Consider the following 14,313-nt stretch of genomic DNA (forward strand, 5'->3'; position numbering starts at 1 on the left):
TACTTGTGCAGATAAACAGGTTAAGATCGTGATAACTCAATTTGTGCACCCGAAGAGTAAAGTAGTTCATCACTCTCCGTGGGATCGACCCTATACTTGCTGCTAAGACTATTCTTTGGTTGCAAGCAATAGGAGCGTGTACTGTCCGTCTAGGGCATACACAAAATATTTTTGATACCGCGCGCCGGGCAACGGGCACGCGCGTCGCATCATACAGCCACTACCACAAAGCCGAAACTTACAAAGCAAAAGGGGCTGATACGCCCCACTGCTTCAGGAGCGGTCATACCGAGAGACAGCCCGAGGTATGCCGTCCTACAAAACAGAGAAATTACCCCTTGGTATTTTCTAGTTACCGAAGCTTTGGAGGACTTGGGGATCAAGGAGAAAGTAGAGGGTTATTTTGAGGGCATTGGTTGGAAGAAGGTGCTGGAGTGGAATCCCAAGGCATACCAGAAGTTAACGGAGGAGTTCATGGGCACTGTTGAGTTTAAGCCCAAAGGAAACTACACAATTGAGACCCCAGGTACCTTGCGCTTCCAGATGCAAGGTAGGATATTCCCGCTCTCGATCAATGAGCTGAATATCCACCTGGGGGTGATTGAAACCACAGAAGTCTGCGACGAGGAGTACAAGCAGGCAGAAACCATAGCCACACCGGAGTGGAGAAGTCAGATTGACCATTACTGGTCACTGTTGTCTACCGGAAGCAAGTATGTCAAAAATATCAGCAAGTCGAACGAGATTCGGGACCCCGCCCTACAGATCTGCCACAGGTGGCTGGCCTACAACATCTACGGCCGGCTCGAAGGTTCCAATGTGGTCACCCAACAGGAAGTCTTCCTGTTGTGGTGCATGATGGAGAGGAAAAAGGTGAACTTCGGGTTCACCGTGGCACTTCAGTTTCAGTATGGGGTAACCCATACCAACAAGTTCCTTTCACTCTACCCACTGGTGACCATTTTGGCAGAAAAGCTCATTAAGTTCGACACAGAGAACCCGGACGACGCAGCTCTGGCTGAAAGTCGCTTTCTGGACATAGGCAGGTTCGTGCGATGGAGGGTGGTCGAAGCAGATGAAGGCGGGAGATACCGTTTGGTGTATCCTGAGGGAGCAGCAGCTGGGCCAGTACCGAGGAGGCCACTAGAGCAAGATGCACCCCGCCTTATCAGCAACGAGAGCATGATGTTGTTGGCAGAGATGAAGGAAGTGAAGGACGAGCTGCTGATGCTGAGCGCGGAGATCACAACCCTGAGGGAGGCTATGGATGCTGGCTTCAAAGCAATCATGGACCGGCTGGATGCGGAGGCAAGGTCCTCCGACCGAAACGACTAAGTACCTTTCCCCTGAACTCGTAGATTAGGTTTTATTTTATCTTTTTGTTTTTCTTGTTTTGGCGTCTGTTTAATCTGTGTTTGAGTCGAGTCTACTTGCATTGTTTGATGGTGGAAGATTGTGCATGCTGATTTCAGTCTTGGTATGAATTGGTGGATTGAGTATGAAATGCATGATGGTAGTTGTGAGGTCACTGAGAGTAACCCACCGGTGAGATCAGGGCCAAATTGAAAAATGCATGTTTCTGGTGAGAATTTGCTGTGACTAGGAAATCTAGACTTTGTTTGAAGACTCATTTTACTAGTACATGACTTGTGTGATTTGGGCACGATTCTTTGATTTAGGGCCCCAGATTTCTCTTTGTGTTTAATATGAAAAGAATCCCTTGTATGCCAATTTAAGCCGAAATCATTCTTTCTTGAGCCTTGCTATTGCTATATCTAGGAGAAAGAATTTATGAAGTGAATAAAATGGTGAACAAGGAATTATAGGAAAGAAAGAAAATCTGGGCACAAAAAAAATTGTCTGATGAATGAAAATTATTGCCCACAAAAGAATCAAAGAAAAGATGAGCCCCATTGAAAACGGGGGAATAAAGGGTTGGTTGTAGCTGTACTGAACGTGTATATTGAGTAAGGGTGATACTGAAATTAGCCACTGAACCATATTTACCTCACCTTAGCTCCGTATACCCCATTACAACCCAACAAAGACCCTCTGATGAGTCAGACTAGTGTGCTTAACTCGTAGTCTTCAATCAAACTCTTAGAAGAACTGGCACAGCAAATTATGAGTGTAAACACTTAGCACGGTGCTTGAGCGAGAAGAAAGACTACCATCACGCTTTATGTATGATCATTACTCGTGTTTGTGGTTTGACTAAACTGAATGATGCATGTTGGTATGATCTGATCCTGAAATCTATGCAAGTTTCGTGTCTCTTAGTTTTATTTCTTTTCTTTCAACCTTTTCGTCCGTGTCTTCTGTGAATCCGCCTACATACTTGAGGGCAAGTATGCTTTAAGTGTGTAGGTGTGATGCGTCTTCGACTTTTGGGCCATTTGGCCCTATTTTTCTCTTTATTTGTGTCGGTACAGGTCTGTCCGGGGGAAAAACAAAGTTGTGGAGGAAGGAAGGTCAGTGGAGCGGAAACGGAGGAAATGCGGTCAGAATGGGCATTACCGAGCCCAGATTGCTAAGTCATGTTTACCAGCATGGAGCTTCGGCCAACAAGTACCTCTCCAATTTAACTTGGGGCATGGGAACCTGGAGCAACCCACCTGGTATGAACCACACCGAAGAGAGCAATCCATCTGACCGTTACCACAAGAAGCAGACAGCTAGAGCCACGAAAGGAAAGTCAATCTCGGAGATTTCAAAGAAGCACGTGGAAGATGAAAGAAGAAACTGGAAGGATCGGAAGAATGGGAAAGGTTGACTAAGCTTGAAGCTGGAAGCCATCTTCAATCGGATCAATCAAAGATTGAGCTAATTAAGGAAAGAAGATCCCGACGAAGATTTGGAGCTGGCGTAGCTAGGGTTAGACCTCAACCATTCGGCAGTATAAAAGACTAATGGTGTGCAGCGTGCAAAGACGCTTGGCACTTGAACTTTTGTTTTTACTTAGCTATTACTTTAATTTGCCGTGTGTGGCATCCAAACAATTTACGTTTTAGTACTATTCTCTTTATTTCCGTTGTGTGTTGCATTTGAACAAGATCGAAGGCTTGAAGCCTAGGTATTATTTATCTATTCCAGTATTTCCTTTTGCTCCATCATGCGTTTAATCTATTTTGCATTTATGAATTCTGTTATGTGTGAGTAATTCTTTAGGTGAGGTTTTAGGGGTGGAAATAATTGTTGTTAACATGTAAAACATTCGTGAGGCATTTGTTCCTTCGGTTGAATCTCATGGTTCCGAAAGGATCTGTTCGAAACCATGGGCAGTAGGGGCCTAACGGTTGATCTCCATTCGGTAAAACGCTGTCCGTGTCAAGCAAAGGCCAGGGTGTACCAAGATACAATGATCGGTATACCCAAGACCGAGTAGCTGAGCAGCGTCAACAAAAGGCGTTGTAGATCCAGAAGGTGGGGAAAGGATTGATGGGATACACTGTCCTTCCTCGGTCTTGGGCTTCTCTAGAGACTATCCATCAACTGTGACGAGGCATAAAGCCATGGTTATCAAACGAGGAAAGTAATCTTGGCGCCGTAGCATGTCTATGACTGGTCGGCTGACAAAGCCGAAAATGGTTGTGTCCAGGAGGCATGTGTCACTCAAAGCGCAGAGTTGGGGACCTCGGGAGAGAAGGTTGATGAGGGCCATACTTGGTGAGTAACGGGTATGACTACCATTTAAGGAGAAGTGAAGCACTGCCTTGTGACTGGGGATTGTGTGACCTTCGGACCAAGTGACCACAATGGGATCAACCATCCTAAATGTGAATTATAAACCCTTGAAACGCCCCAATGTCTTTGGGCCACGCCTTGGGTTTATAAGGATCATGGACGGATCATCAATATGCCTATGACCGAAACGAATGTTAACAACAGTTATGACCTAACCAAATAACCTCACCCCCTTGTTATTATTGATCTTGTTTATTTCTTGTGCAGAGTATACAGATTGAGAATTGTGACACCTCAGTTTGTCGTTGGAGAACAACGTGGTTCCTCACTCCCTGTGGGATTCGACCCTACACTTACCGCTAAGACTAAGTTCTTGTTGTGAGACGTAGGAGCGTGTACTATCTGTACTGGGCATACACAGGTATTTTGTCCGCACCGCACGACGGGTGTGTGTCAACGTCCGCGACCACGTCCTCATCCCCTACCGCGTCCTCTTGGCGCATCTTCCATTCTGAATTACGGACGAAAAGAACACAACAGTGAGACTCATTCCACATGCATACCTACATAGATATACACAAGGTATATCGCTTCTATAGTATAACCCTGTGAAAGGCCTACTTTATGTGGAAACTGATCTATTTTGGTGGAGTACTTAAGTGAATTCTTAATCTCATCTCATTGCTTCTACGTTATAACGTATCTATATTTAACGTCTCTATCATACCAGTCCTTACTTAAATCGATCAAGCGGAGCTATCACGACTAACATTCCCAAGGTATTCTTGGGTGGTACTCAAACAGTTTGTAAGAGGACCCAACATTCTGATCGTATAGGCATTGAACCTAAAACGATAACATAAACTTCATTCATTCATTCATTCATTCATTTGTTTGTTTCTTTTGAAACCTTTAAAACACGTGGACAATAAATGTCCCATTCTTTAAAAACTTTGCTTTTGCCGGAAAGATTCAAGGAATCTAACTCGACCATTTATCATTGATTCGTTAAGGGTTCGGGTAGTCCCTAACACGATATTAACTTGGTTATATGAGTCGAAGACTCAAAATAACAATATGAAAGCGATTGGCAATTCATATAGCATCATTCATTGTAAGCGCGCACTTCTTGAAAGCTCTCAAAATATTTAATAACTTTGAAACTTTTAAAACGTACCTTACTTGCGGCAGTGTGACGGCGAGCTGAGGTTCAACAACTTGCTTAGAAGTCTAGAGGTACTAATCTAGACTCAACATTAGAAGCTTTTGGTTATCAGAGACATGAAAGAAAACTTATGCTCTGATACCACTCTGTCACGCCCCAATTTCTGAAGGAATAAGTATAACTGAGGTGCAACTAAATCATTGAAATGAACAAGGGAAAAACCTTGTAAAATATGAATAATGGGTTGTTAAATCGGGCTTCGCCCCTTTGGATGAAGAGAGACAGATATCCAAACGATACTAATCCATCGACAAACATTACAACTTCAGGATCACAAGTTTAGTTTCATGCCTCGGATAACCAACATTTATTAATCAAAATACTTAAGAGTCAAGAGTCTAAGCTTATCAAAAGATATCATTTAGAGTCATAACATAATGTCTTGAGTCAAGGAAACGAAAGACAAATAAAGGCTAGTACTACAGCGGAAGTTAAAACACGGAGTTGAACCCTAACCTCAGCTCTCCCCGTCAACACCAGCATCAACCTGAAAAACATTTGAAAATATTTGGGCTAAGTACTAATGTACTTAGTGGGCTGCAACTTTTGAAACATTTCATAATCTGAAGGGCAGTTTATCCAATCATACTTGACATGACTTAGAAGGTTTTTAAAGTGAAAGAACTTCTAAGCATGTTAAAACATTTCATTTTATATATATATACTTAATTTGCGCGCAGTTGTCACACTCATTTATGTTACTCACTTTGATTCCGGACCTTTTAGCCACCGACGGATCCACTTCTCCCATTTACTTGAACTGAGGGCGTAACCCAGACAAGTTTACTTTTGACCTCGGGACGATACCCAGGCAGGCCCTTACATTCTATGCTTCGGAACACATCCAGCAAGCATCCTTATAACGCCTCTTAGTTAGTGCCTGAATGGAGATCAACCCACCAAGTCAGCTAACGGTGTACACAATTCTCAAATAACGTGTTAGGCTATAAGAGAACCTCAATTGATTCGTTGTGGCGAGTCTTAAACAGAGCAGAGTGCACAAAAATATTTATTGGATAAACAGTTTACATTTCACGAAACATTTAAGCTCATTAGCTCAATCATACATTTGGAAAATAAGCCCACCTGTATAGGCAAAGCCTGTCGTTTAACGTTATCTCTGAATCGGAAAAGCAGTGCTAATCCTCCTGACGTTCAAAGCCTACAGGAAATCTATTCTCAATAGGTCTCCTTGAATCTAATCTTAAGTCGTGGTGAAGTGCTTAACATTCTATGATTCACTTAGCCGGGTTTTCAAAATTTAAAGAATAAATAATTGAAAACGTTTCTCCTGAGTTAAGAACACCAACAATATTCTTACTCATCTTTCTTTAGTAATTGGAATTATAAATAAAACCAATTAAATTATAAATACTTTTATTGCAAAATAAAAATGCAATTTCATGTCATGCTTGTAAAATTATATACGAACAGAGTGTATGCACTTGCAAAAACTTATACTGGTATGTTGGTTTACTGGAATGACACCATTGATATGCTTGAATTTACAGTTGAGTAAATGAGATAAGGGCTCAAGAGGGAACCTTAAGAGGTTTCGGTTGAGATTCGTTCTTGTTGTTGCTTGAATGAGGAGTTGATGGTTTAACTTCTTACAGAAGGGATAATGAATGTGCCGAGAAGGGTGGAGTAATCTCATCAATGGTGTTGGGTGATGACAGTCGAGAGAGGAGAGAGAGAAGAGAGAGGAAAAAGACATCTGTTATGAGGGATGAAAGAGAAAGGTGTTGTTTTATTTAACCCCATTTACTTAGCCATCAAGTATTGGATAAATAATACATGCTTAATTATCCACTTGCACAAAATATCTTATCCGTTAACTATGTTTATCCACTTGCTTTGACTCCTCTCTCTCTAAAGTTAGTTCCGCACTAGAGCAGAGGAATGGTGATTTCTCTGTCAGAGTAGAGGAATGGTGATACCAGGGGAATCACAGGGAGCAGCGAGATGGCTTTCGCCAGAGGAATCACTCTCGCCAGAGGAATCATACTCGCCAGAGGAATCACTCTCGCCAGAGGAATCACTCTCGCCAGAGGAATCACCCGGCAGAGGAATCACTCGTCAGAGGAATCACGCATCAGAGGAATCACCCGTGTTCTACATGCATTTTTTATCTCCTTTGTCGCGTTTAGTCATAGTTTTTGGGTGTTTTCATCGAGTTCTTGAGTGTCTTTGGTTTGAAATGTTAAATTTGTGTGGAATAGACTACTCGTCCGTGCTCGTGTTGTTTTTACAGGTTATTGGACTCAATTTGTGAAGATTTGGATGAAGCGTAGTGGAGTACGCGAAGTGACGAGTCCATAGGCACGAACGGGGCTAAAATCGGGCATCGGATGAGCAAGAACGGGCGCCGGGAAGTCCATGTGTCGGAGGACACGCGGCCGTGCGCGAAGACGGCGCCGGGAAGTCGCGCGGTCCGGGCATGCGGCCGCATGCCACGGCCGCGCGACGTTGCAGAACTCGCTGGAAGACCGCGCGGTCCAGGCGCGCGGTAGCGCGAGGAGGCCGCGCGAGCTCGCGCGGCCCAGCCATGCGACCGCGCGACGACGCCCGCGCGAGGCACCGAGTCTGCCCAACTTTTCTGCTTTTTCACCTAAAATGCGATTTTTGGAGTATTTTCGAGTTAGACGACTTAGGGCATATAAATACCATCCTTTAGCTTACTCCAAACACCTTTTATCATTTTCTGATTTTTCCTGAGAGCTGTGAGACACGGAGCAAGAGCAAGACTGAAGATCATCGACTTCTCTATGGTTTTTCATTGTTTAATGTTCATTAGTTTTATTGAGATTGTGATTGTTAGTCATATGTCTATGTGTGGCTAAATCCCTTTTTCCCAGGGTTTAGGGAGTAAACATGATTCAAATATCTGACTGTTGATTTAATTAATTGAGATGTTTATTCCTTTCTATGTTCTTGTTATAACTGTTTGCTTTATTGCTTGATCACCAATTTAGCATAATCATAGGTTTTAATTTGAGATCGGGAGATGATAATTATTACCTGAAGTGAGAACATAGAACACATTTATTTTAATTCTAAAGGGAATTAATAATTGTGAAGGCTTTAATCCTAGGAACTTTTAGGAGTTACATGTTAGAAGTGTGATCCAGGGATGGTAACCTTGCATGTAATCAACGATTTGTATGCCACGGGAGTGGGTATGAATTAACTTTGAGATTGCCTTAGGAATTATCTCATTAATTGAATCAAACGTGTTAGTCAGGAGAATCTGTTGAAACCTTTGCCTTGGGAAACTTTCTTTCTTCTGTTACTTCGCATTTTCACAGCTTGATTTCTTTTCAGTGTTTCTTTATTTTAATTTAAGTTTGTTTTCCAAAATAAAACCTTTAAAATTCGTTTTTCCAGATAGAGTAAAGTAATTAAGAGTAGGCATTGATAACCATTAGTCCCTGTGGATTCGACCTTGTTTGCCACTATATACAATTGCACCCGTACACTTGCGGCGTGTAAATAAAATTGCGAACAAGTTTTTGGCGCCGTTGTCGGGGACTGATTTTTATCAGTACTATTCTGTTAATTGTTTAATACTACTCTGGATTTTTATTTCTGTTATTTATTTAAGTTCTTTACTTCTTTCTTGTGGTTCTAATTTGAAACTGGTGGATTGTTTAGGTGGTTTATGAACACAAGATCTAAAAATTTACCTCTAGTAGATTTTGATCCGGAACTTGAAGCTTCACTCCGCCAGAAAACTAAAGCCACACTCAAGACGATGGCCACTGCGGAAGAAGTCCGTGCATTGAGAGAGCAGTTGCAGGCGGTGTTGGATGCTCAGAAAAATGCTGCTGAGCAGAAACAGCCGCCTATTGATGAGGCATTTACTCCACTGTACCAGTACCAAGAGCCGCCCAGAGTCAATGCAAATAATTTCGAGCTAAGGACTGGGCTGATTACCATGGTACAACAGAACCAATATGGAGGTAGTGCCATAGAGGATCCGAATGTGCATTTGAGACAATTTCTGGAGTTATGCAGTACTATAAAGATGAACGGCGTAGCAGATGATATCATTCGCCTTCGTATATTTCCCATTTCACTACGGGATAAGGTCAAGTCATGGTACCATACTCTGCAATTGGGTGCCAATCCAGCATGGGAAGAGTTGGCACACCTGTTTCTGCGAAAGTTTCACCCTCCTGGTCTCACTTTGAAGCTGAAGATGGACATCGTTCAGTTTCAGCAGTTTGAAGGTGAATCATTAGCAGAAACATGGGAACGATATCAAGAGAAATTGAGGAAGTGCCCGTCCCACGGCTTTGATGAAGGGACTCTAGTCGTCATGTTCTACAATGCTTGCGGAGAGCGCACGAGGATGTTCATGGACACAGCAGCTGGAGGCTCCATACTCAAGAAGGGAAGTGCGGACGCGATGGAGATCATAGAAAGTATGGCAGCTACCAGCTACCAATGGCCGTCCGAGAGGGTGCAGCTGAAGAAAGTTGCTGCAGCATCTAGCTCAGATCCTTTGGCAGTGATCTCGACTCAGCTGGCAGAGCTGAGCTCAAAAATTTCAGCAATGTCTATGGGAAATCCTGAACCAGCTGTGGAGGATCTGACAGGCGTAGAAGACGCCAACTTCATTCATGGGAGGAACTTCGGGAATTTCCAGCGTGGGCAGCAGAGTGGCTACAATAGAGGACAACAATATTAGCAAGGAGGTCGCTCACACCCGAATTTGTCATATGGGAATCCCAATAATGCAATTCAACCTCCACCAGGCTTCTCGGTTACCAACGGAGTGATAAATGAAGAGAAGAAGCCGAATCTTGAGGAGTTGCTAATGAAGTTCGTGGCCAAGTCCGATGAGAGGATGGAAAAGTTGGAGTCCAATGCTGCAGCTGTGGGGACCCAGATGAAGATGTTCGAGACCCAATTGGGTCAACTGGCCAATGCTTTTACAAATCTACACCAACAAGGTCAGTTTTCGAGCAATACAACTGTTAATCCCAAGGAGCATTGCAAGGCAATCAATTTGAGGAGTGGGACTACTTATGAGGGACCCAAGATGCCTGAGGACGAGATCGTGTCGCCGGTTGATGAGAAAGAAGCTGAGGAGGTCACCGTTGAGGTTTCTGGCAAAAAGAAGAATGAAAAGCAGAAGACTACTTCGCCAGCAACAGTGACTTTGCCGTTCCCTCAGCGCCATCAGAAAGAAAGGGTAAAGCAGCAGTTCTCCAAGTTTTTAGAGATCTTCAAGAAGTTGCACATCAATCTTCTATTGGTGGAGGCGCTGCAGGAGATGCCACAGTATGCAAAGTTCTTGAAGGACATCATCTCTAGAAAGAAGAGGTTGGGAGAGTTCGAGACGGTGAACCTCAATGAGGAGTGTAGTGCGATCTTGCAGAAGAAGCTCCCAGCCAAGCTTAAAGATCCAGGCAGCTTCACTATTTCCTGCATCATTGGAGGCCAGCAGTTTGGGAAGGCACTTTGCGATTTGGGGGCAAGCATTAATCTCATGCCCTTATCTATTTTCCAGCGGTTGGCTATTGGAGAGATGAAGCCGACGTCGATCGCGTTGCAGATGGCAGATAGGTCGGTGACGTACCCACGGGGGATAGTGGAAGACGTGTTGGTGAAGGTCAATGAGTTCATATTCCCAGCTGACTTTGTGGTGCTGGATTTTGAGGAGGACAAGACCATCCCGTTGATCCTAAGGAGACCGTTCTTGGCCACAGGAAGCGCCTTGATAGATGTGGCTAATGGGGAGCTCACTTTGAGAGTCAATGATGAGAGCCATACCTTCTCCATATATCGAGCTTTGAAGTTTTATGATGAGAAGAAAGATATTGACATGGAGGAGTGCAAGTTGTTGAGCCTAGTTGATTCCTGTGACACACCATCTTCATGGAAGGGTCTCGGCGACCCTCTTGAGGCTTGCATCTCTCATTTTTTCTTCTCTACTGATTTTGATTTTCCTCTTGATATGCATTTGTTTTCTGATGAGTTGTTTGAGTGTTGCAGTGCATTGGAGAGTGTTGCAGAGATTGCACCGAGGAGAGGATGATTTCTGGAGCTGCGCACCGAGGAGGAGAAGAAAAAGATGGAGGAGGAAAAGGGGACCGCCCCAAAGCTTGAGTTGAAGCCGTTGCCGGATCACTTGAGATATGCTTTCCTAGGTGATGGTGAGACGTATCCGGTAATTGTATCAGCTCATCTTACTTCTTGTGAATTGGATTCTTTGTTGAGTGTGTTGAGAAAGCATAAGTCTGCTATTGGTTGGTCGATCTCTGATTTGAAAGGGATTAGCCCAAGTGTCTGCATGCATAGGATTTTGCTTGATGATGATGCTAGGCCTAGAGCACAACCTCAAAGGCGCTTAAATCCTATTATGCAAGAAGTCGTTAGGAAAGAAGTGTTGAAATTGCTTGATGCTGGGATTATATATGCTATATCTGATAGTGAGTGGGTCAGTCCTACCCAAGTGGTGTCTAAGAAAGGGGGGATGACTGTTGTGAAGGGTGAGTCTGATGAGATGATTGCTACACGTGTGGTTACTGGTTGGAGAGTCTGCATTGATTATCGCATGTTGAATGCTGCTACTAGGAAAGACCACTTTCCCCTCCCCTTTATTGATCAGATGCTTGATAGATTGGCTGGGTATGAGTTTTACTGTTTTCTTGATGGTTATTCTGGGTACAATCAAATTATGATTGCCCCGGAAGACCAAGACAAGACTGCTTTTACTTGCCCATATGGGATTTTTGCTTATCGTCGCATGTCTTTTGGTTTGTGTAATGCTTCTGCTACGTTCCAAAGATGCATGATGGCTATTTTCCATGATCTGATTGAGAGTGTGATGGAAGTTTTCATGGATGATTTCTCTGTGTTTGGTAGTTCTTTTGATCATTGTCTAGAGAATTTATCTGTTGTGCTTGCTCGTTGTGAGGAAACTAACTTGGTGCTTAATTGGGAGAAGTGTCATTTTATGGTGCGAGAGGGCATTGTTCTTGGCCACAAAGTTTCAGCTGCAGGTTTGGAGGTTGATCGAGCCAAGATTGTTGCCATAGAGAAGCTCCCGCCACCAACCAATGATAGAGCTGTGCGCAGTTTTTTGGGTCATGCCGGATTTTACCGCCGCTTCATCAAGGACTTCTCAAAGGTTGCTAAGCCGTTGAGTCAGCTGTTGGAGAAAGATGTCAAGTTCTGTTTTGATGATGCTTGCATAGCTGCGTTTGAGACTTTGAAGAAAGCCTTGGTCACAGCTCCTGTTTTGATTGTTCCGGATTGGACGCAGCCATTCGAGTTGATGTGTGATGCCAGTGATATTGCTATTGGAGCTGCGTTGGGTCAGAAGAGGGACAAGATTTTTCATGTCATTTATTATGCCAGCCGGACTTTGGATAAAGCTCAGGCGAACTACACAGTGACCGAGAAGGAGATGCTTGCAGTTGTGTACGCTTTTGACAAGTTCCGTGCATACTTGATCGGGACGAAATCAATTGTTTACACCGATCACGCAGCCATCCGCTTCCTCTTTGATAAGAAGGATGCCAAGCCACGACTCATTCGGTGGATCCTGCTGCTGCAAGAGTTCGATATAGAGATTCGGGATCGTCGTGGTTGTGAGAATGTGGTTGCCGATCATCTCTCTCGCCTAGAGAATCCGGTGGAAGGAGAGGAACTTCAAGTTCCAATCAAGGAGACATTCCCGGATGAGCAGATTTTGCAAGTGAGCTCGCCTATACCATGGTATGCCGACTATGTGAATTTCCTGGCCGCCAAATATCCTCCACCCAAGGATTTGAGTACTTATAAGAAGAAGAAATTCTATCATGATGTGAAGATCTACATGTGGGAGAAACCATTTCTTTACCGACGATGCGCTGACATGGTGATTCGCCGTTGTGTGCCAGAAGAGGAGTGGGGACCGATCCTCACTCAATGTCATTCATCACCGAGTGGAGGCCATTTTGGAGCCAATAGAACCGCCTTCAAAGTCCTACAAAGTGGTTTCTATTGGCCCTCCATCTTTAAGGATGCCCACGCTTTCGTGTCTCGTTGTGATCGTTGCCAACGTATGGGTGGTATTTCTAAGAGGCATGAGATGCCTTTGACTAGCGTGGTGGAGGTTGAGTTATTCGACGTGTGGGGGATCGACTTTATGGGTCCGTTCCCTTCATCCTATGGGAACCAATACATCCTTTTGGCCGTAGAGTATGTGTCGAGATGGGTCGAGGCCATTCCCACCGCCAAGAATGATTCAAAGGTGGTGATGAAATTTCTGCAGAAATACATCTTGTCGAGATATGGAGCGCCGCGAGCCTTAGTAAGTGATGGGGGATCACATTTCTGCAATCGATGGTTGGAGAGCTTGTTGAAGAGGAATGGAGTAAAGCATCGTGTCACTACGGCATATCATCCTCAAGCAAATGGACAAACCGAGCTAGCCAACCGTGAGATTAAGCAAGTTCTGGAAAAGACTGTGAATGGAGGTCGCAAGGATTGGGCAATATTGCTAGATGACGCTCTTTGGGCGTATCGCACGGCATACAAAACTCCTTTAGGTATGTCTCCATATCAATTGGTATTTGGAAAGTCGTGTCACTTGCCGGTGGAGTTTGCCCACAAAGCTTTTTGGGCGGTGAAGAAGTTGAATTTGGACTTTCATTCGGCTGGAAAAGAGAGGATGCTTCACTTGAGTGCTTTGGAGGAGTTTCGTGATCAAGCCTTTGAAAACTCTAGCATTTATAAGGAGAGGACGAAGAGGTTTCATGACAAGATGATCCTCAAGCGAGAGTTAGCCGCAGGAGATCAAGTTCTTTTATTCAATTCCCGTCTTCGTCTGTTTCCGGGAAAATTGAAGTCGAAGTGGTCGGGACCGTTCACCATCTCCCAAGTTTTTCCTAATGGAACGATTGAGTTGAGCAAAGAAGGAGATGAGCCGTTTCGAGTGAATGGGCAGCGAGTGAAGGCTTACTATAGCCCGGATCAAGTCCACACGGTGGACGTCATTGATCTTCATGATTGTTGAGTCATGAAGCGTCGAGCTATCGACGTTAAAATAGCGCTTATTGGGAGGCAACCCAAAGTTTGTGAGTTTTTCCTTAGTTTTAGTACTTTAGTTTCGTTTTACTTTTGTTCGTTTTTGTTGTTTGCTGTGTTTTTGCAGGTATAAACCAAAAAAAAGAGAAAAAAAATATGTTTTTGGAGGAGTCAAATGCCCAGACCGCGCGGCCCAGGCGTGCGCCCGCGCGTCGAGCCCGCGCGAGGAAGTCAGCTGATCTGGGAAGCTCACGCGGTCCAGGGGCGCGGCCGCGCGAGGAGCCCGCGCGAGATCGCGCGGGCCAGCCATGCGGCCGCGCGACCCGGACCCGGCTGCGACCCGCGCCAGAACCCGCCCTATTCGGTTTTTAACCCCTTTT

General features: G+C 44.4%; 1 pseudogene; it reads left to right on the plus strand.

Moving 5' to 3' along the window:
• LOC131023203 (uncharacterized) overlaps positions 1–13,922 on the plus strand; it is a 71,165-nt pseudogene extending 57,243 nt beyond the window's left edge.
• Positions 13,923–14,313: the final 391 nt, after the last annotated feature.

Source organism: Salvia miltiorrhiza, chromosome 4, assembly GCF_028751815.1.
Source record: "Salvia miltiorrhiza cultivar Shanhuang (shh) chromosome 4, IMPLAD_Smil_shh, whole genome shotgun sequence".
Classification (NCBI taxonomy): domain Eukaryota; kingdom Viridiplantae; phylum Streptophyta; class Magnoliopsida; order Lamiales; family Lamiaceae; genus Salvia; species Salvia miltiorrhiza.